Source organism: Carassius carassius, chromosome 20 (assembly GCF_963082965.1).
Source record: "Carassius carassius chromosome 20, fCarCar2.1, whole genome shotgun sequence".
Classification (NCBI taxonomy): domain Eukaryota; kingdom Metazoa; phylum Chordata; class Actinopteri; order Cypriniformes; family Cyprinidae; genus Carassius; species Carassius carassius.
The window spans coordinates 21,807,865-21,831,997 of record NC_081774.1 but is presented as its reverse complement, the minus strand read 5'-3'; the positions used below and the strand labels follow the sequence as shown (position 1 = coordinate 21,831,997).

Here is a 24,133-nt window from a genome sequence, read left to right as displayed (position 1 = left end):
CAATGTGCCAAAGAGGTAGCCAATAGAGCCAAAGTAAAAGTATTGTTTTGGTTTAACAAGTCACAATAAAAGGACAAAAGAGAGGGAAAAAGTCCTTTGGGAGGAAAAGAAGAAAACCTCCGCAATAGTGGAACAAAGTTAAGACAGAGTTAAGGGATTACTTACTCACTTTAGGCAAGTACATTTTAAAAATGAACAGTAACAGAGAAGAATAAAGTGATTATGTACTTTTCATTCAATATATTTTACATATAAAAACAATATAACTTTGATTACTGCAAGTGTTGATTTAACTTACCCATTACAATATGAAAATTTAAAAATATCCAGAGGAAATGTGAGAAAAAGTAATCCTTTACTTAAATCTTGAATGTTTTCTTCTTCCCTTGACTGTTATTCCCAAGAGCGATCGCCACAATATTCAAATCCGTACACACGTATCATCCAGGTGGGGAGATCCTTGTTAACAGCTTCAAGTGGAACAGACGACCGAGCTTTTCCCCCCTTGATATTCAATCCAGTAAGTGTATAACTGACACCAAACGAATCATGTCTTTATCCACAGTTAATAAATGTTAACTTGTTTCAGTAGTTTCCCCAGTGGTGTGGTAAAACTCTTGTTGATTGTGGAGAGAGTTGATTGTAGTCCTTCCTGAGGGAAGCTTCTTCACACTGTGAGCTGTGAGTAGGCGTCAGTCTGGGTGGAGCCAGTGTGATGTCAGAACAGGGGCTCTCGGAGTACTTTTCTGGCAAATGGGCTCTGGGGTTTATTTTACTCACCTGTGTGCAAAGGTTGTACGTGCTTGCCCGTGTGTTCACCGACTCATCAGGAACCTCGCCGAGACTTAAATGTTAATGATTAATCATGTTACGATGGAATCATGACTTGATACACTGTTTAGTGGAGAGAATTTAGATATAAAATGCTATGCCTGAAGTTTAAATTGGGTCAACATATAAACAACCATAAGAGCAAACAGGCATACAAGCTTGACACAAAACTCAAAAGAACGTAAAATAGAATAAGTAAATGGATGAATTAATGGAAGAAACAGTGAAAAAGAGTAAAAGACAGAAAGAAAAAAAAAACAGATAAATTAACAAGACTTAAAACAAAGGTTGTTTACACTTAATTATAATAAGTGTAAGGTAATAGTATAAAATCCTGCAGTTTCCAGGACAGAAATCATTGCTAGAAAGCCTAAGCAGTGATTCCCACACAGAATTCCTTTTAATGTCTTCTTATTATATTACATTGAACCTCAGTGGAACATTTCTACCCGTGCACGGCTAATGTAACACTAAAAAGCCATACACAAATGATGAAACACATGAGAAAAATCCTATGCATGCTATTGAATTTACCACATAATGTTTACAAATGACACAGAGGTTGGGCTACAAATAATCCTTATCCATCATAGGGACTAGGTTATAATATCCTAACTCTGTCACAGTCTTTTTATATTGGGGATATTTGTTTTCATTTCACGGGTAATTATATAGATGCATTCCATTTCATTTGTGCATGTAGACTAAATATTGACATGACATAATCAAAAATATAATTTCCATTGATTCAAAATTACTGTATCTAGCATAACCTACATAAACTCTGAGTAGCTTAAAGGAATAGTTCACCCAAAAATGAGATTTCTGTCACCATTTACTCAACCTCAATGTCATTTCAAACCTGCATGACTTACTTTCTTCTGGGAAACACAAAGGAAGATATTTTGAAGAATATTTTGACTGCTTTTGCACCCCATTGACTTTCATTGTATGGACAAAAAAATCTAATAAAAAATATATATATATAAGAAAATATAATAAAGAAAATTGCACTCAAACTAACTTGAAACATCCTTATAGATATTAAACCTATTCTCACAACACATTTCTCACTTCTGCCTATTGTCACGTGAACAATGTCCCCGGAAGAGAAACCAGGACAAGATATCACTCTGAGAGTTTCAGGCTCCACTGGAGGAGAGACATTGTGAACATTAGAGACTGCTTTCTAGGGCATAATTACACTTATATCCACAATGGTACCTCTGCTGCACCACCCCCAGAGAAAACCCAGTAACACTGTATCTGTGTGGCTTCTTCACTACTGCAAACCACCACAATGTCAGAGGGAAAGATGTTTATATTCATCCTCCATGCATGCTGGAGAAGAGGCTATAGGGCGCAGAAAGAGGTTAAGAATGCCTCGGCACACCTATTGCCCTTCCTGCCCCACTTTCTCCAGGGGCTTTTCAACCATCACATGGCAAGATAAAAGAATGACTGAAATAGCCGACGGGCTACAGCCTGGCCCCGTGAGCCGTTAATTTCAGCGGACGACCGTTTGAAACAGCTTTAGCTTTTACGATAAAGTCGTTAGTGCAGACGGAGAGCCCAACACAGCTGTCAATTACTTAATACCCACCAGCACCCTCCCTGTAATTTAAATCAATTTACTGACACCTTACCCACAATTCCAATTTTCAGATGGGTTACTCCACCAACAGGGCAACACAATTGTGCTTTCTAAGAGAGCTCACATGAGACACAATAGAGCTAGGCAATGGATCATTGGAAAGGTTCCCAAAGCTTTGTATGTAATGTTATTAGTTCTGACCAAATGAAGTACCAAACAACAAAACAAACCACACATTCATGGTGATTCATGAACTGCACTGAATGATAATTATCTAACCTTTTCACCTAATCTTATTTCACATGGGAGACATTTGCCCTGTTCCAAAACCTAATTTTAAGGCAGCATTAAATACTTTTCATACTTTGTGAAAATAGCAAGAATGCACTGTCATAAGTGGGAAAAAATAAAAATAGATAGGCTAAATAAAATAAAAAATCTGAAATGTCTGATGCAGGAGAAATGAAAATATAAATTTGTTCATAAGGTACTAAAAAGTATCAATAAAAATAGGTCAGTTTATTTAGAAATTGGTTATTTTACTTCATAAGTGCATGCTGTTCCTTTTAGAGTTTTGCACTGTTAACTTAGCAAAATGCTTACATCAAACTCCACAGAAATTAAAATAGAGGAGAGCCTGGATTGACGACAATATATGTTTCATAAAATACTGATGAGTATCAATAAAATACTTGTATGTGCTATTTAGAGCCCGACCAATACATAGTTTAGTCGATATTACCGGCCATTATGAGCCTGACACCGATATATCGTTATCGCCAAATATGCCATCGATATGATTTTGTTTTTACAGAATATATAACGCAGATTAAATGCTTGTGACTGGTGTAATTACTTAGTTTGCACTCCATTGTTTGCTACTGGTGACCCAGGTGAGTGTAGTGTAGAGATGCGCAGAGGAGCTCAAATTCCGCCACTTCATATTATCTGCTTCCCACCCACCCGCACCTATATTTGATTGTTACATTACAATGATTCTTATTCTTAGTTTTGAATAATAATATGATAAATGGATGGTTCATTTGTAACAAGATTCAGTGACATTGCAGACTAAAGCTGATCTGCGCATCACGGCACGTGTCTGCGGCCCATAAAAGCCTGTGTTAAGGCCACCAGAGCTGATCGCGGCCACTCAGTCAATGCTGATTTATGGATCATACTGGCCTCGCCACGGCCCAGAACTCATGATCATCATATCGATCACATCACATCGCATATTCTGTCGTACTGCACTGCTTGCATCCGGTGTAGAATAGAACCCATTATAATCAGGGATGTTGTCTACACTGTATGTATTGCTATTTTAAGGAGCTGAAAATAGACTGTGCCATAGACCAAGTTAAACCTGGTCTATAGTCTGGCGCAATGTTTTTTCTTTGTTATTTAAAGAGTGTGTTAGTATAGGCAGGTCCGCAACACACGTACACGCTGCTTATTGAACACAGGGACACACAGCGGCACACAAACATGCCAAATATTAAAAATTAAAGGATTGCAATTGTTGGCTAATTCAATATATATATAGCTTGCCAAATTACGCTGTGTAAATAGCAAATCCGTCATGGCACGAGCGAAACCTGCTCTTGGAAGATGAGACTCTGAATGGTTTATTGCACGCTACGGCCAAAAAACACCTATTACTCATTAAGAGACTAGAAACAATCCGTTTAGACCATGCACCCGTGCGCGCTAGGGGTGTGCACGGATAGTCGAACATTCGAATATTCGTTCTGCTCTAATTATTCGATAAATAAAAATGATATTCGAATTTCGCAAAAAAAAGTTCACAATAAAACCTAATTTGGTCACTTTCTGTGATTCTCCACGGCATATTTGAAGGTGTATGCAAGCAAAAAATAATTAATGAATGAATAAGGGGCCATTCACATATCGCGCCTAATAACGCGTGGAAAAGGCTATGCGCGCCGCTTTCTCCTCCTTTCCAAAGCGCTCGGGCAGAAGTGCTCCTGAGGCTAAGCAACAATGACGCGCTCTCTCCATGAAGACGCAGAAATTTCAGCAAAGGATAAATGGATTTGCAGCACAAAAAAAAATCGCTTTCAGTAGCTCTGCTACTAAATTTATTTCAAAATAGCAATCCATATACAGCTATGATCAGCAGTTCCTTTATCTTGGCTGAGCTTTCAACGTTGTTACGGGAAAGGATGAAGCTGAATGTTTAGTTCTTGTCACATGACCCGCGGTGCGCTTGTGGCATTCTGAAAGTTGAGATGTTTTTAACTCGATGCAGTGCGGACGCGCCTGGAAAAAACGGGACCGCGTCGCACCGCGTGCGCATCGCGACCGCGTGCGCATCGCGACCGCGTCTCTTCCATTATGAGCGCGCATACCGCGCACCTACATTGGAAATAACGAACTTGAGCATGCAAAAGACGCGATATGTGAACGCGATATGTGAACGCTAAGAACTGCGGTTTTCTACAGTACTTCAAATATGCCGTGGAGAATCACAGAAAGTGACCGAATTCAAGAACATTGTTGCGGCATCTCTCAAGCAACGAATAAACACCGCTAACTTGGAGAATGCAGTGAAAACTCCTCTTCTCGCGTCTGCCCTAGACCCTCGGCACAAACATCTCAGGTTTCTCGATGAAAACATGAAAGTAGTAAGAAAAAAAAAACTTTTTTGAACATTATCAGAACATTTTCCTTAATGCGAATGGTGCGGATGCAGCAGCCGTCACCAACGATAAAGAGGATGCAATGCCCACTCGTTGGAAAAGGCTGAGTCAGTTTTCCAGCGATGATTACAGAGAGTCCAGCCGAGACGAGTGGGAACAGTTCTTGCTGGAGCCATGTATTCCATCAGATGAGGATCCCATTCAGTGGTGAAACGAAAACACGAAGCGCTTCACAAAACGTATTCGTTTAGCACAGCGTTATTTGTGAGTCCCGCCAACGTCTGTGCCGTCAGAGCGCGTTTTCTACGCGGCCGGCCTTATTGTTAACAGACAGGAGCCGACTTTCCCCCAATCATGTTTACATGCCCGCATTTCTTAACAAGAACATTTGAAATAATCGAAAAAAAGCAAAAAAGATTTGCTGACAGTTTCAAAGTGTAAGCTACATTCTGTACAATAGCCTAATTGCTGCAGGCTGCTTTACGTTTTTTCTTTGTTCACCTTCTTTTTTTTTTTTTTTGCTTTTAATCTGTTCTTTTGTTTGTTTGCACGCATTGTTAAAGGTTTTCAGCTACAAAACACAATGTGTAATGTGTAATGTTAAAGCTAATTGTGTGTAAGCTTGTTCAAAATGACGAAAACAAATGTTGCTGAAAAATAACGTCTGACTCATTAAACTTAATTTAAATAAACGAATATTCGAATATTCGTTTTTTGTGAGCTCAAATATTCGAATGTGATATTTGAGGAAAACGCCTATCCCTAGTGCGCGCCAACCATTTTTCCATCGTTAAAATAGCAAGTGGATTTGGAAACGCCCTGAGTGCACCTGCGCCGTGCGCTTTACTTTGCGTTTAGATCATTAAAATAGGGCCCGGGGTCAGCATAGTTTATCAGTACAGTCAGTAACGTAGCAGTTAGGGCTGGGACAACGCGTCGAGGTCATCGATGACGTTGACGCAAAAAATACGTCGACGCAAAATATGCGCATCGATATTTCGACCTGTTTTTATTTCTCTAAAAAACGTTTGCAAAACGTTTACCTTATGTGCGCTGAATATACGGGATGGCCGGATCAACATTCTGTCCAACGTTATATAACCAATCCAGGGGCTTTTCTGCATTGATCTTTTTTTTTTTGCCGGCTGTCAAAGCCTTATTTGATCGGTGAGTGATGTAGAATAGAATGACTGTGCTGCGCCTGACAGGGCGCGTACGAGAGAGAGCCCCGACTGTCCGCGCGCACTCACAGTCTTCAAACAACACGAGCGCTTCTTGCTCTCTCTCTCCCTCGTGCATATTAATCAAAATCATTAAACACGATAGAAAAAGGGCGAAACACCCAAGTTTCACTCACGCTCGCGCACTCACAGTCTTCAAAACTACACGAGCGCTGTCTTACTCTCTCTCTCGCTCTCCCTCGTGCATATTAACCAAAATCATTAGACACGATAGAAAAAGGGCGGAACGCCAAAGTTTCACGTAGAGCATTTGGAGATTTTTTTTTCTACATGACAGGCTGCTGGCTCCCACTGTTAATTTTTATTTTTTGGAAAAGCACTATCTGTATTAGCTTAAAGCCCTAAAGTTTACATTGGTTACTGTATTCTTTCAATTGCTATAAACAAGTATTTTGGGTGAACGTTTTTATTGAATGCTAGACATCAAGTTGTTGTTATTTTCATCTGAAAGAAGATCTTTTTTTCAGTAAGCTAGGCCCTATGTGTTCAGTAAGCTTGTTTCAGTAAGCTATGTGTTTTCAAGGCTTCAAGGTTTTATTGAATGCTATCTCTATACAAGTGCAAAGTAATGCATTCTTAGTCAGTCTTTTATTTTGTAATTTTAAGAGCAATAAACATATATTGCAATGTTAAAGAATTCATGTTTTTTTCATTCAGATATGTAAATCAACATGTATAAATTGTTAGTAGTCAATTAATGGGGAGATAATCGAAATCGAATCGGTCTGGAAAAATTAATCGTTAGATTAATCGTTTAAAAAATAATCGTTTATCCCAGCCCTAGTAGCAGTCCAATAGACAGCAGTGTGATGGTGGCTGGAGTAGGTTGAATGGTGATTTGATTTCCGTGATGCAGAAAACATAGACAGAATAACGAAATCCAGTCATGAAAACTGAATTTACTGAAATATTATCAATTATTATTTATTCATTTTATATGTTTACATTTGGAAAAGCTGTGCTTCCTACATAAACCTGCCCCTGTTTTTTTTGGCAGTAGTTTGTTTGCCCTACACAGTTACCTTTAATATATATATATATATATATATATATATATATATATATATATATATATATACAGTACAGATACGCCTTCTCATTCAAAGAGTTTTCTTTATTTTCATGACTATAAAAATTGTTGAGTCACACTGAAGGCATCAAAGGCTATTTGACCAAGAAGGAGAGTGATGGGGTGCTGCGCCAGATGATCTGGCCTCCACAGTCACCGGACCTGAACCCAATCGAGATGGTTTAGGGGTGAGCTGGACCGCAGACTGAAGGCAAAAGGGCCAACAAGTGCTAAGCATCTCTGTGAACTCCTTCAAGACTGTTGGAAGACCATTTCAGGTGACTACCTCTTGAAGCTCATCAAGAGAATGCCAAGAGTGTGCGAAGCAGTAATCAAAGCAAAAGGTGGCTACTTTGAAGAACCTACAATATGACATATTTTCAGTTGTTTCACACTTTTTTGTTTTGTATATAATTCCATATATAATTCCACATGTGTTAATTCATAGTTTTGATGCCTTCAGTGTGAATCTACAATTTTCATAGTCATGAAAATAAAGAAAACTCTTTGAATGAGAGGGAAGGTGTGTCCAAACTTTTGGTCTGTACTGTATGTATATATATATATATATACATACATACATACATACATACATGCATGCATACATACATACATACATACATAGAGAGAGAGAGAGTTGTTATTTGTGTTAAGTCACTTATTTATAATAAGCGTAGTTAAGTTCACTGTTAAGTGCACTGATGTCAGACTAATTTTCAATAATAAAGTTAAATTGTTAAATACCCTGGCTCCACTACATAGGCCTATGTTTGTCACATCATAAGTATCTGATCACAACATCTGAGTTATCATTGCAAAAAATCTGTTGTTATTGAGTTAGCCGTGCAAAGCGCTGTGAGTGATATGGAGTAGTTGCCTAAGAGCACTGAAAATCAGTAATATATCAAATTACATGACGCTTAGGATGAATTAGCTTTTGAAAGAGTTGTTGTAAAGACCCAAAAGGGTGATGTGAAAGAAAGTGTTATTTTAAATGTGCGCATTGTAGCCACATTAATACTCATCATTACGCCTCAACTCACAACATGAGCATCATCTGTTGCAGACTGATTGTATATAGTTATGTTGTACACTGTAAAGTATAATGTAACAATGCCTAACAAAATTTGCCTATGCGTGCCCCATTTGTGCATGCATAATTTGTGTGAATGGTGAAAATAAAGGCAATTGCAAGTCCTGTCATTTGCATACGTGTACGAGAATATGCAATGTCTGCCAAACTTAAAATGGAAAAGCGAGTTCGATTTGACATTATCATATTTTTAATATCCCAACAGGTATGACCCTGCAGTACTGAAAGAAAAGCAAGAGCAAAGCTTCTGTTAGCCATTTCACTTCCTTATCACCACACTCCCACTCTGCCAAAACTCAAATGAAAAAGCAAGCCTGTCAATTGGTGCTTGTAAGTGGGAATTTTTGGTGTAGGGGTGAAGTGGCAATCCACAATAATGCGCAATTTCTATTTTGAAAATCATTCTGTTTTCAGTAAATCACCACCTAAATGGCAGACAGACAGACAGACAGACAGACAGACAGACAGATAGATAGATAGATAGATAGATAGATAGATAGATAGATAGATAGATAGATAGATAGATAGATAGATAGATAGATAGATAGATAGATAGATAGATATTCAATACATTACTGAGAAAATAAAAAAAACATTTTAAAGATGAAAAACCCTACATTGTGATTTACCGTATATTGTTTTATAAATTAATAAAATTTATAAAATTTGCACACATTTTTATGAATCTGGTCACAATAGTGAAGCTTTTGCTTCAGAAAGCAAATATTAAATTTGTATTTTTAAAGTCATTCTGTTTTAAAATTATCTAAATTGTTTTGCTGTATTTCTTATTTTTCGTCACAATAAAATTCTACCGATCAATAATAACCAAAATGCAAAAGAAAATTTTATTTCTGTTATGCATTTAACTAAAATCACCAGTCTACATTAAATCCAACTAACTATCCAACTATAAAAATAAATTACTTATTAAATAAGATTCTCATTAAGAGTATTTTAATACTTAAGTCACTACTGAGAAAATGAATGTCTGCAAAGCATTTTAAAAGACGAATTTCCAGGGGGAAAAACCCTACATATGGGTGGTCGGCAAATTTTTCGGCATGACATGCCATTTTTTTTTTTTTTTTCAATTTCTTTGTGCCAACCCCCCTAACCCAGCCCCCATCCTTTTTAATGCATCCTGTATCTATACAGTACATACACATTTTTAAATGATATTATAAAAAACAAAAGGCTTATTTGGTTTTCATGCAAATAGTTTCTGAAGATGTTTATCATAAATTTTTTATACTTTTCAAAAGTTTCTTGAATAACAGATATACAGTGTGACCATACTGAACACCACTGTATGTGTTTGTGTGACAAGGTCAATGCATTAAAACTGTTCAGTTTAATCACCATTCTATATTAATGCACTGCTTTAATTGATGCATGTGCGAGCACACTAGTGGTGGAAATCAGTGACCATTTCTTCATATTACATAAATACTCCATCAGGTGGTGAAAAAGAGTGTCTTATGCGTTATGTCTTAAGTCAACAAACATATTTACTTATTACAAAAAACTGATTTGGCTTTATATGCGTAATCTAATCATTAAATAAATAAAGTCTAAATACGTTTTTCAGATGACCAAAGCACAAGTTTTTTTCATAATTAACATTTTAAGTGTTTGGTCAGATATTTACAAATTTTTAAATTGGGCATTAAAAATATCGACATTGTGTTAATTTAGGGTGTGACGATATACAGACTGGCGATAAGCATGATATTTAAAATGAACCGGACACTTAGGATAAAACGACATGCAAATAGCCTACTCCAGCACCAGTACCTGGTTGACCTTCCAGGTGGCAGTATTGCGCCTTAACACTGACACCTGTCACACAGGAAGAAGACGCAGCACGCAGCGGCACTACTCTGAGAAGAACCAATAGTATCCATGCTGCGGATCAACAGATGAATATATCTCAGAAGAACCATGTTCAATATTATCCAGACAGTAAGTTGCCATTGTTTTACTAGTCATTGAATGGGAAATTTTACATTAACCTGTTACCAGGGTTTTTTTGTTTTCATATATTTAAATAAAAGGGTGATTCTTTTAATAAGTACCGCATTTTCTTTACACGTCTAATTTTTGTATTTGTATTTGCAATCAAGTCATGGCCAATACTGCCTTTGTGTAACAATTGATTTCTTTGTTCAAATCTATTACAGGATTAAAACTGATCTAGAAAAACTGAGCGACCACATTAAACTCTTTAAAAAGTTGGTCGCAGTGCCATTCACTTAATGCCTCATCTGCGGTCGTTCTAGGTGCACATTAATACTGAACTAGAAGCCCGTTAACTGCATCACTTCATTGGCACCGGTGCAATTGTAGGTTAAAAAGATTAAAAAACGGGTACGCAAGTTACCAGGTTAAAGTATCAGTTTTGATGTTAATATTTTTTCATTATACTGTTGAACTTGACAGTATTTTCTTGTTATTTCATAGGGATTTTCAAAGAAGACAGGAGAAAGTCAGAGTCTCAGGTCAGCTATGACCTGAAGAAGAAGAAGAAGTGAAAATGTATGTGGCCTGTGTTTATCAGTATCCTTATGTTCATTGGGTAAAAAGAAAAACTAAATAAACAAAGTAAAAATCTATATGGCTGATTCCCTAAGGTTTCTATAGATATCGTGATATATCGATATCGTGAATTCTTTTGGACACAATAACCGTGGTGTGAAAAATCGAATACCGTGACAGCCCTAGTTCACTACATTCAACAAATCACATCCTCCATCACATCTCATAAAAGCAGGAGGGAAAAAATGATTCACACTTAACAATAATTAAAAAAGAAAATGTAAACAATTAAAAATATATATTATTATTATTATTATTATATGCTGCACCATAATAAATTATTAGTAAGACATATGGTTTTGTATAATATGTTAATGTAATTTAATTTAGTTTTATCTAGTTTTGTTTTATTATTTTTTTTAAGTGAGTGCTTTGTGATGGCAAAAGTACTGTAAATGTACTGTACTTGTTGATGACAATACCAGAATTAAATGTAGGTGAGACCACAGAGAGGCTCATGATTATTGAGAGTAATTTCAATGTTCGATATAATTTGTCTCTGCTTCCATACAGCAAAATAATAAAGAAATATGTTGTCATTCTACATTCATTATGTATTGATAAATATATTGTTCATTTTATAAACATATTCCTGTTATAAATCCAGCAATACATCTCATTCATGATCATATTTTCAAAATGCTAGGCCTACTCGCGATACAACTGCAGTCAGCCCGAAAAAGAGAGCAGCCCTAGATCACTGTTTTCTGTTGCTATTAAAAATTAGAAACAACACACATTCTTTATTATATTAATCTGTACATCTTGCGGGCTGCATTCTCTGAGGGGAGAGGCAGAGCGTGTCGCTGAATGCGGCAGACAAATCATTTTTATCTGGGACCCCGGCGGGTATTGACAAACCAGGGATGCATTTAGATAGCCCAATTAAAACGGGGAAATGAACCGACATCAGGCACTTTGAAAACGCTGCAGCCCTCTCGTCCTCTGACTCTTCAAAGGCCAGACTCACCACGAAGAGCAACGAGGGGGGAGAGAGAGGAGGTGCAGGGGGCTTCAAAGGGAAGAAATTCTCCTCCACGGGGCGAGCAACTGGAGGCAGAGGCAAACCAAAGAGCAGAAACCCGAGGCAGCTTTAAGACCAACTTCACAGCAGGGCTCTACGCTAACTTTTTTTTTCCATAAGTACTCACGCCTCATGAGTTAAAACTAGATGCACTGTTAGAGTTCATTTAACAAACAGAACGTTCAAAATAACAGCATTTATTTTAATTGTAATGATACTGGATAATAATAATAATATATCTTAGACTTTTGAATGATAGTGTAAATATATTGTATTGTGTATATATATATATATATATATATATATATATATATTGGAAAAAAAAAAATATATAGATATATACACATTTTCAATTATATTTTTGAAATGCATGAAATCAGCAGTTAAACATTCTGGATATTGTACCCTCAAGTGGTCTGACAATATGCTTTTTTTGTTTTTGATTTTTTTGGTCCATGTGACTCATTAGACTCTGAGGAAAACCAACTTCAATGTCATCTTCTTCGACCACCATTTAAATTAAGAGGGTTACTTGCCCCCAAAAAATTAAATTCTGTCTGACCAGAGTTTTCATTTTTTGGGTAAAAAAATCTGTTTAATTGATTGAACAGTCAATTTAGACACTAAGTGCTCTTCTGCAAGAATCCCAGTCCAAAAGGTCAGTAGGTCTCAGATGTATCAAGACGGCTCTCATGAATAGGCTGTGCCAGGCCTGAAGAGGGGACACATTGTTCTTACTGAGATTCACTCCATTCCCTCTCTGCTCTAATTCTCCTCCACAATACAACACTGCAAACCCTATAGAGCAACAGGCATTCAGGCACAGCTTTTTTCTGATGTGTTTGCTCATACAGATGTGCTTTTCATCATCTTTCGGTCTTAAGATTCTGACATTGGGTTTTGTGTAAGGGAAATGGAGAAAACAGGTGAGCACTTGCAAAGACAACGAGGAGAGTTTGATCGCATTTTTGCACTTGCAGAGGAACATGATTCTTCAAGAGAAACAGGGGCATTGATAGAAAGGAACAATATCAAAATCTGTTTTTCAACATTTTAGACACCATTGATTTGCATATGGAGAAGAGACTTTCCTCACTGGAGAAACTGGCATTTCTTAGCCTGCTGGATTTTTTTACATTCACGGAATACGATAAATCCTTTCCAGACACTGCATTTAAAGGGATACTCCACCCCAAAATGAAAATTTTGTCATTAATCACTTACCCCCATGTCGTTCCAAACCCGTAAAGGCTTTGTTCGGTTTGGTTTGGATGAAAACCGGGAGGCTTGTGACTGTCCGTTTCACTGCCAAGTAAAATACACTGTCAAAGTCCAAAGTATGAAAGGCATCATCAGAATTAGAGATCGACCGATACGGGTTTTTCTATAGCCGATGCCGACGTTTAGAGGTCAGGGTCAGCCGATGACCGATATGTGCTGGCAATTTTTAGGGCCGATATCTTGAAGTTTTCCCCTTCATTTGCATGCTAAAATGTCACACTAATAATAAGTGGATGCACAACATTTCTAAACTTATCATCATTTATTGAGCACTGACTTGAACCATCTCTCGAATCTTAATTTTGTGCACTGCACGGTATTAAAATAAAAAATGTATCCAAAGTTAACCAAACAAATCAATAAACTGACCAAGTATTAAATATATAAAACAGGTAATAATATATATGTCAATCATTTACATAAAAGTTTTAGAGCATTTATCAAGTAGAATTTTTCAAGTTTGCTGGAACATAAATGTAAACTTAAATATACATTTAAATAAATACAATTTTAGAAATAAAAATCAATTAAACTGAAAAATATATAAAAAATAAATAACAGTAGTGCTGCAAACACACTAGCAACCAGCAACATTTGTGTTTGGTATAAATGACACAGAACATTTAAAGTGCATTCTAATTTCAAACTTACATCGCAGTCTGTTCATTATTAAAATAAAGTACAGTCAACCAAACATTTAAAAGGTTACACTTGTCAGTTTAAATAGACCGTAGTATACCGGTCCACTCTGCTGTTATGCACGTTTGTGCTCATGTGAAGAGGATGATCTTTTCCGTATAGTTTACATAAAAAAAAAAAAAAAATATTATAGTTTAACATTCAGATACATTGCGAATATGGAAACATTTGGATATGTGCAGAACAAGACGTGAGCAATAACCTCCAAATACATCTAGTCAAACCTGCGCTCGCTCGTCCTCATATGGATCGGATCATTTTTCGGATCAGCAAAAAAAAAAGAAGAAAAAAAAAGACCAATACAAATAAACATACGTTTCGTCTTTTTTTATTAACATTAAATTATTAAATTAAAATATATGAAATCAACTTAAAGTGCACATGGCATAATATCTTCTTTTTAACATAATAGCTGGACTTCTCATCTCCCAGTCTGCTGTGATGGTGAGCAGTTATCGTCACAGAGCTCTCCACCCTTCTGTCATGAGCGCAACAGAGGATGCTCGGGATAGTTCATCCACAACTTTTTTTTTCTCCTGTTCATAAAGATCAGGCACAATCTTTTCACTCTAACTTCTTTCCTTCATCATTATATCTGACAGGGAAGCCAAAATGCGTGGGGCGTTCAAGCTCCTCTGTTCCTCCGCTCTCCATGCGCAACTTTTTTTTTTTTTTTTCATAAATCAATCCGCGGGTCACGTGTGTGCCGAACCGAAGATATTGATTTGAACGGATCACGGATCAATGATGATCCGTTGCACCACTACTATATTGTCATTTGAAAACATAGCAGTTGAGTTTTAAAATACAACAACGAGCACCACGAAACCATTTAAAGAGGCGCATTCAGCGGTCTCCTTGACAGGAAACAGTCAACAAAGTAAAATGATCTCCAACGTATGGCGCGCTCTCTTCATTTTATCAAATGATCATAATCACATCTATTAATTTTACAGTCCTGCTACTAGCATTTTATTCATACTAAAACCCCTTTAATTCGGGTGAGAAAGCTTTTTTTCCAAGTGGCTGTTGCACACAATAATAATACCGCTGCAGACGCATTTTGCAGCATTAAGGTTATTAATTGATCGTTAATTTAAACGACGATCGATCATGGAAATTATCGAATATTGACATCCCTAAATACAAATGAGTTGGATGGAAACCTGGTTATTGTCTGCATCAAACCATGCTTCCGAACAAAAATCATTCACCATTCTGGGCAGCTCCTGGACAGCTGTCTCTCCGAGCACGCTGCTGTCTGTGAGCGGGGCGGAGTAACGCAGCCCTCAATCACGCTGCAGTGTTTGTGAGAGCTGTCAACTTCTCCACCTCATTTACAGAATGAAATTCTCTGACTACCTTTATCTCCCAGGACTGTTGTTGAATCTTCCAAAAGTTTTGGCTTGGGGTCCTTCACATACGCAGCAGCACTTTCCACTGCAACAATAACACGGGGCTGCCCGCCGACGTGCCTGACTTTAAATCGCCGCTACTAAACACGGATATCGGCCGAAAATGACAAATATCGGCCCGATATATCGGCCGACCGATATATAAAAAAATGACAAATATCGGCCCGATATATCGGTCGACCTCTAGTCAGAATAGTCCATCTGCCATCAGTGGTTCAACCGTAACGTTATGAAACGACCAAATTACACAAATAAAATAAAATAATGACTTTATTCAACAATTCGTCTCCACTCTCTCTCCACATCACCTTAGCACCATTTTGGAGAATATGAGCTGAACGCAGGCAGCTTACACTCTTACACACAGCCGTAACACAAGGATAAATTTTCTACATGTATTTACACTTTGATATGAACAAAAATAGCACATACTTGTGGTGCGGCTGACAATGCCACTTGAGTAGCCTTGCCATAGAGAAATAAATGCTGCACCAAATGAAGACATCTGACAGCTTCAATGAAAAGGTCATTTACAAGTTCACGAAAAAGGATCACAGAATGAATTTAATTTAAATTAAAAATTAAATTTATGCATTTAGCAGACGCTTTTATCCAAAGCGACTTACAGTGCATTCAGGCTATCAATTTTTACCTATCATGTGTTCCCGGGGAATAGAACCCCAACCTTGTGCTTGATAGCGCAATGCTCTACCAATTGAGCTACAGGAACACTAATATTTACAAATCAGGTAGGAAATGTGCATTTAAATCGACACCTACCATGGTGTTTCTTATGATTCTTATTTTTATTCATTCTTTGAGTGTCACCGCTCGCCACTGATATATAATTTTGAAACACAAATAATAAATAAATTATGCTCGATCATCTATTTACAAATGTGCGTATTTATTTTATCACTTCTGTGATGTGAACACACAGTCTGCAAAACGCTAAAATAAATTTCAGTTAAATAATACAATTAAATAAGAAAGTAGCCTAAATAAGAAAGTTAACCCTGTCTAACGGACACTGGCAGCACAACAAAATACTATAGAACTTATTATAATCAGTAGCTATGTTTACATGGACCCTACTAATCCGATCATAATAGGACTAGAAGCACAATCATAATAAAAAAGTCATGTAACCACATCAACCGGATTGAATTGGCCAGATAAGATTCAGATTATGATCTGATTGTAAGGAGTAGTTTATTCATTTTGCAATCTGAGTGAGAGGACAACTGATCGGATTGAAAACCAATACTGGAAAATACTGCGCAAGTGCAGTGACGTAAAAACTGCGTAATGATGTATGGAACGAGCTGTTCTTCCTGGTGAATAAAGTGTCATAAATGAGTGTCTCTTCATTATAAAACTCCCCTTTCACTCAGTTTCTGTGAAGTGGAGCAGCACAATTTCCCACCAATCCTTTTTTACGACTGTAATCCACAGAAAACTGGTTCGGCAAGGGGCACTAGTACTGCTTTATAAAGTAAGCAGCACAGCACAACAGTTCATGTGCTGGTCATCACCTAATTAGGACCTGAAGTAGATAAATATCAAGTGGGCTTTTTAAAACAGTATGCAATAACAGCGGGAAACTCTGAATATTCAAGTAGTGTGCACATGTCAAAAGTGTAAATCCGATCAGAAGCTTGTGACAGTGACATATAAACATACATATCAACTAGATACCAAGTCCAAATCATTTCAGCGAACCGGTGGTTCTTTTCGGACAGATCGGCTCATTGAACCAGTTCAAAAAGCAGATTCATCGGTTCCTGACATCATCAAGCTATAACTTCTCTATGCATTTCTTTTCTAACAACTCAGTGCCATGTTGTATCAAAGAAAGTCATTGATGTTATTTGTGTCAACACATATTCAACACAGGTTTCACACCTACAGCACACATTACAGGCATTGATGCACCAACGCAGAGATGTTCTACATGTATGCAGTATAAAGAATGGATAAACCAGTCTTATAAACTCTTTGATTTCGCAACTTTAAATATACTATGCATGCACAATAAACTATTGTAAAATGTATTTACATCACTTGACATAGTGGTTTTTACAGGTTTTAATAAAATGTAAATTAATAACAGTCATAATAAGCTTATTTCCAATAAGCACCTCAGGCTAGCACAGTGCCATCAACTCACTCTTCGCCACAGCTCATTTGGTTCTTGTTGAGTCACTAATTTCAACCTGATCACTTTATTTAGCGATCATGTAAACACTATGTTCAGATTCGTCGATCAGAATGAATTAATTCCAATAGAAGCAAAAAGTGTCCATGTAAACGTACATTGTTATGCTGTCTACACTGGATGCGGCGCGACACAACATGACAAATCTCCAACAGTAAATTGCCTTGTCCTATGTATGATATACTGACACAAAAGTTCAATTGTCCTGTGTAGAGACTCAACCTGTTCCGACGTGGCGGCGGCGTCATGTCCGGTTTAGATATAGTTCGCTGTTCCGCCACCAAGCAAGTGGGTGCATTGACTCCTTGTCTGCACGCACTCTCTTTAGAATAGGAATTGTTTCCACATTTCTTGTTAACATCTTCTATTTATTGCTGTCTTGTCTGTATTTGGTCAGTTTGGAGAAAGCCTTACCAAACCTGACCAGCCAGGTGTTTACGATCACCGGAACTTGAAGACACTTCTACAAACGTGGATGTGTGACATGAATGGAGATGGCTCCAGATCGGCAATGTAGTATTTGTTTTCCCAACAAGGTCCATTGCCCAACACAAATTGAATTTACTGAATGCAGAATAAAGCCCTAATATACGCCAATAAATATACGCCGAAAGAGATAACTCTTTAGCATTTCACAGAGGATTCTTGCTCTATATTATGGACTTTTGCAGCAAATTCTTTTACTTGGATTCATCAACGTTGCACCAGTTTTCACATTTTCTTACCCTGCTGACTGACCTTAAAGGAGTCATGTCTTTTTTTCTTTTTCTTTTTTTTATTATACTGTTCTCTGAGGTCCACTTAAATGTTAACAGGATTTCTCATATAAAAACATAATTTAGAAAAAATAGGCTATTTTCTTTCCTGATTTTTTGACACCACCTGTCGGAACTATACTGCAAAGCAATAGTGACACATGATAAAAATACTTGTTACTCACACTTGTGTGTTGAGACATTATTGTCAGATTCAATATAGTAGGCATTGTCATTTAGTTTCCTAAAAGTGAAATGGAGAGCAACACATAGTCTAGATGCTGAAGAGTAAACAGTTTCAATACTTTTTGTACAGCTATCTTAAATGAAGTTTCTCCTCTTAAAGCTAAGACACCCAAACTGGGGGGAAAAACTGAGAATGGTTTAATGAGAATAGGGTTGTTCAAGGAGGTACTTGACTATGTCTCACCTAGTGTAAGCTATACCTGTTTAAAAAAGCTTAATTTCATCCTGCCTTAAAAATGCTGCAGTTGAGCCATTGTTTAAAAAACAAACCTTGACTCTATTGATCCAGTCTATTACAGGCCTATTTCAAAATTACCTTTTTTGTCAAAAATTCTAGATAATGTTGTACTAAATCTCATTTAATTTGCAATAACATTTTGATCCCTTTTAATCTAGGTTTAGAACAAATTAAAGCACGGAGTCTGCCGTAGCAAAAAAGTAGCAAATTACTTCCTGTTATTTGTAGATTCAGGTAATTGTTCCATTCTTGTATTGCAGGACTTGCTTTTGACACCGTTGATCATTGCATTCTCTTAAAATATATGAAAATTTGAGGTTGGCATCAATGGAGCTGCAGGAAACTTTTTTTTTGTCTTTACTAAAAGGAGTTTTTTGGTGGAAATTGGAGCATTCTTATCACCTACAGTTCCCATCTCCTGTGGTGTGCCTCAAGGCTACATTCTTGGTCCAACCTTTTTCTCCTTATATATGCTCCTGCTTCATGACATTTTTGAGGTATCCTGTCAGGCTTTTGCAGATGACACCCAGCTTAATCTCACTTTAAAATCAGGTACAAACTTTTTGTCTCCCCTGTTAGCATGTTTAAGTGATATAAAAGTTGGATAGATAAAAACTTCCTGCAGCCAAGCGAGAATAAGAATGATATTATGCTTTTTTGCCCTTCACAATTATCAGGCAGTTTTTTAGGCACCCTTTCAAGCAAGCATAAATTCATCAGTTTAAAAACATTGGAGCCATTTTAGATCCAAAATTATTTGACAAACAAATAATTTCTGTAGTCAGAGATGCATTTATTTCAACTATAGGCTAGATTACTGCAAAGATTGTATGCTGGAATTAATCAGATTTCTCTCTGACGCTTACAAGTGGTTTAGAATGCTGCAGCTCACTTTTTGACAGGGACAAAAATTAAAAGGAGAACAAATACTGTCTGTGCTAAGCCTTCATTGGTTACCTGGAATACATAATTGACTGAAGAGTTTGTTTTTAAAGCTTTACATATGCCGCTTTTCCACCGAGATTACCCGGAACAATTGTACCAGGAACTTTTTTCCACAGGAACTATTTCCCCCCCAAACCTGTAGCTTTCTGCGTTTCCACCACGGTCTAAAATACCGTGAAGATTAGGCAAATAGTCTGGTGATGTAGGTCTGAGTGTGTTTCTAGATAAAAAGTACACAAATTTCGGACTTGCATCCTCGGTAGTTCGGACTTTGCGAGTTCGACTCGGGAGTGTGATGTCCGCGACAAAGCAAATCCGGTAATTCTGCAAACAGCAACGTACTTGATAACATCAGTCAGCTCGCCTGTACTTAGTTCAGGGAAATGTGTATATATTCAGTCATTACCGTTACAATGAAACGAAATATTTTATCAATTGCCTCTTTTTATTTTCATTTTAACACATAGATAAATTCAATACAGACCAAAGATTACCCGTTAGATTTACCCAAAATGAATTAGATTTTATGTTTAACCACTAAAGAGACATCAGAGCCAGCGGCAAATGTCAGAAAGACTAGCCGAGTTGAGAGTGCTCTCAGCGGATACATGAGCACTGAGCTCCCGCTGATCGTGTGGAGCCGAAATCAGTGAAACACATTTTTAAATAGGTGCTGTCTCTATAAATAAACCGCAGATTGGAGTTTTAAACAACTACATTCTCAACTGAAATACTTTTAAAATTCCATTTCATGATACAATAACAGTAATATTTGGAAAATGATCTGAATAAATGGTGGTTGAAATCACAATGCTGCGTGACCTCAACCAATCAGCATGTTCAGCGCACAAGTCCCGCCCCTGAAAGTTCCAGAACTTAAAGAAAAAGGACTACCTCGCCAGCAGGGACTTTCTGAGGGGCCTTATTATGGTCACCAGAACTTTGGTGTTTTTTTTGTTTTTTTTTTGGCTTTCTGTCCCTCTCTGTTCAGTCTTCCTCCACAATTTGCTAATTTAAATAATGTGTATTAAATAGTATATGGTCAATTGTGATTTGCTTGTTGACCTTAATAGTCTATTTATATTGATTACAACGAGAAAACCACAGAGGAGCTGGAGGAACATGTATCAGATCACCTTATTAGCACAGCTCTGAGCTTGTACTGTCAGTTCGAAGAAAATCAAAGATCAAGACTTCAAATGTAGCACTTTAAAGAGCTGCTCTGCTAAGTGCTGGTGCCATAAAAGGTGAAAGAACAATATTACAGCCTTTTTAAAAAAAAAAAAACAGAAGACCTCACCGTCAAGAAGGTAATATTACACTGTGTTTCACAGTCAGAAGTGTCCTCTTCTTTAAATCACACACAATAATGGATATGCTCGCCCCTGAGGGAGACAAAAACAGAACCCCTGAACCGAACAAGATAAGCATCAAATGGTTTTCTAATGACGCAAATGAACATTTTACTGATGACCAAGGGGAGAGGCAAGAAAAAAAATCTATGGATGTGTGTTGAGGTCAACTGAAGTATTCTTGAAACTTTCAATCTATTCTCTTAACTGCCTTATATACAGTGTCTGATGGACATTTGTTTATCACTTAATTATTATTTTTTTAATTCTCAAGTCCCTTATGTTTTACGCTCCACAATGTCATTATGAATAGGGTTAACGCAAATTGTACCAAAAAAAAAAAAAACCCTACATGTATGTTTCCAGTTAAACTAAACTTATGGGAAATCAAAATATCACAAAAACAATATGAAAATAAAGCAACATTTCTATCACATGTGCTGAAATATTAGGCAGCATTAATTTTTCAATATTGATAAAAAATGTTTCTTGTTAAAAAAAACATTCAAATGATTTCTGAAGGATCATGTTATGCTAAAGACTGGAGAAATGGTGCTGAAAATTCAGTTTGCCATCACAGGAATAAATTACATTTTGAAATATTTTAAAATAGAAAATACTTATTTAAAATTGATTGACAAATAAATGCAGTCTTGGTGAGCATAAGAGACTTCTTTCAACAACAAACTTGACCCCAAACTTTTGAATGATAGTGCACGCAATATTGTAGTTTATGCAATATTCAATAAAAAAATAATAATACATTTTTATATATATATATATTAAATTCACAAAAAATGTGGATGAAAAAAAAAGAAAACACACACACACACACACAAAAACTTAATAGTAGCCGTTATTTGTGTACAACTGTTACTGAAATAGAATCAGTGGGAAATAGCAAATAAGCAAAAACAACACATACTGTTGTTGTACAAAGGAAATCAACTTTAGTCAGTTTCCCATCTCTGTCGCTCTTGCACGAACACGCTCAGACACACACAAATTAGAGAGCTGCCAAATGAGTGAGTAATCCATCATGGCTGCCATTTACCAGCCCTCCTTTTTAACAAAGCCTTGACGGATGGGAGGAGATAAGGGTCTGTGTGTGTTAGTGGAACTGTGAGCACATTTCTTTCAGGCAGACACACACACCTGCACAAGTAACGGTGGAAGCTGTGAAAGTCATGTTCACTCATCAGTCTTCTGATGCCCTGTGAACGGTGAGGGGTGTGAACTCATGCATAACCTATTCATACCCCTCCTCCCCTCTAACATCCCCCAAGGTCTCCCTCTCAAAGCAGCACAAACACACAGACAGACAGACAGTGTTAGTGTGTGTGCGTGTGTGTGTGAGACAGAGTATGTGAGCTGACCACCACTCAACACAACTGAGCACTAAAGAACCAGTGCAGACCTGTAAAAACAACCAAAGTCCCTTAAGGCAAGTCAGGTCACTCAGCGGCCATATTGGTAATGTTCCTGGGAAGTTGTTTTCTATGCTGGTAATAGGTAAACAAGTACAGTTGTTATCTACAACTACTGTTAAAGTTTGGGTTCAGTAAACATTTGTTTTTGGGAATAAAAAAAAAAAACTTTTATGCACAAAGATGCATTAATTAGCCAAAAGTTAGAATTCTGCCACAAACAAAATAAATGATGTTCTTTTGAATTTTATATTCAAAGAACTTTAAGCAAAAACTAAACAACAAAAAAGGTTATGACACAAATACTAACAGCACAAGTATTTTCAACACAGATAATAATAATAGGCCTAACTGTTTCTTGAGCATCAAATCAGCATATTAGAATGATTTCTGAAAGATCATGTGACACTGAAAACTGGAGAAATGGCTGCTGAAAATGCAGCTTTGTAATCCCATGAATACATTACATTTATAAAAATATTAAAACAAAAAACAGTTATATTGAATTTAAGTAATGTTTAAAAAATCCAACAAAATTTGACAAAATTGCCATTATACAATGAGTTTCTTCAGTTCACATCAAAAACCAAAAAAGTCATACTGGACCAACCCGAAATGTCTAATAAGCATGTGCATTTTAGACTAAACAAACAGGTGAAATATTTACCAAAAAGGCCAGTTCCTCTTTTAAATGAAAGGTGAGGTTTCTATGGAAGCCTGTTTCTGCAATAGTTTATATCGCAATTCTGAAAATTTTTTTTTTACCTAATTTAGAGTTGAAACCCATCTTTCCTTAAAGTTATACATATCCAAACTGAACACACCCGTTCCAGATTTGTGTCACAATGACCTTTTTTATTTTTTATTCAGTGGCGGAAATGGGCTTCCATGATTTCCATTGCTCACCTGAAACAAAACGACACCCAAAATATAATCAAGGCACTTGGAGTGACTTCATCTCTTGTTTGGTACTGAAATATGAGTGTTATGAATCACTATTCTTCAGAGTACCATCAAAACTATGCATGACCATTTCTCTTTCCATATGGGGTGATGCACAAATCTGGAACAGGTGTGTTCAGTTTGGATATGTATAAATTCAAGGAAAGATGGGTTTCAACTCCTAAACAGAGTTACTTGAAAATTACAGCCAAGTTTGTTAGAGACAGAATGGATTCACATGTGCCCCATCTGCAACTGAAAAAGTGGGAATATGATGGAAAGGACAAACAGAAGCAGCACAAAACCATACTAGCACATAAAGCATGTCGTTTGAAATGGAGGAAACAGAACAGGTCTGGCTGTTGGACATTATTTGCTCAGTCACACCACAGGCTGCACGGTACAGCAACACCATCACTTCTGTAGAGTAGCTGCTATTAGAAATTCATGAACTACTCCCTCAGACTGACATAGCCTCTGGTGACGGAGGTAAAATACAGAA

At 36.9% G+C, this 24,133-nt stretch overlaps 1 protein-coding gene across 9 annotated transcripts in view; it reads right to left on the bottom strand.

The window, feature by feature from the left end:
• ptprfb (protein tyrosine phosphatase receptor type Fb) overlaps positions 1-24,133 on the bottom strand; it is a 188,008-nt gene that overhangs the window by 119,004 nt on the left and 44,871 nt on the right. For 2 of the 9 annotated variants that reach the window (XM_059502175.1, XM_059502171.1), the window contains exon 1: positions 299-706. The exons of 1 other annotated variant lie outside the window; for it this stretch is intronic. The gene's annotated coding sequence lies outside the window, so the exon portion shown is untranslated. Of the gene's footprint in view, positions 1-298; positions 709-24,133 lie in introns of those variants that run through there. 6 more of the 9 variants (XM_059502177.1, XM_059502173.1, XM_059502169.1 and 3 more) reach the window with 5 other exon arrangements.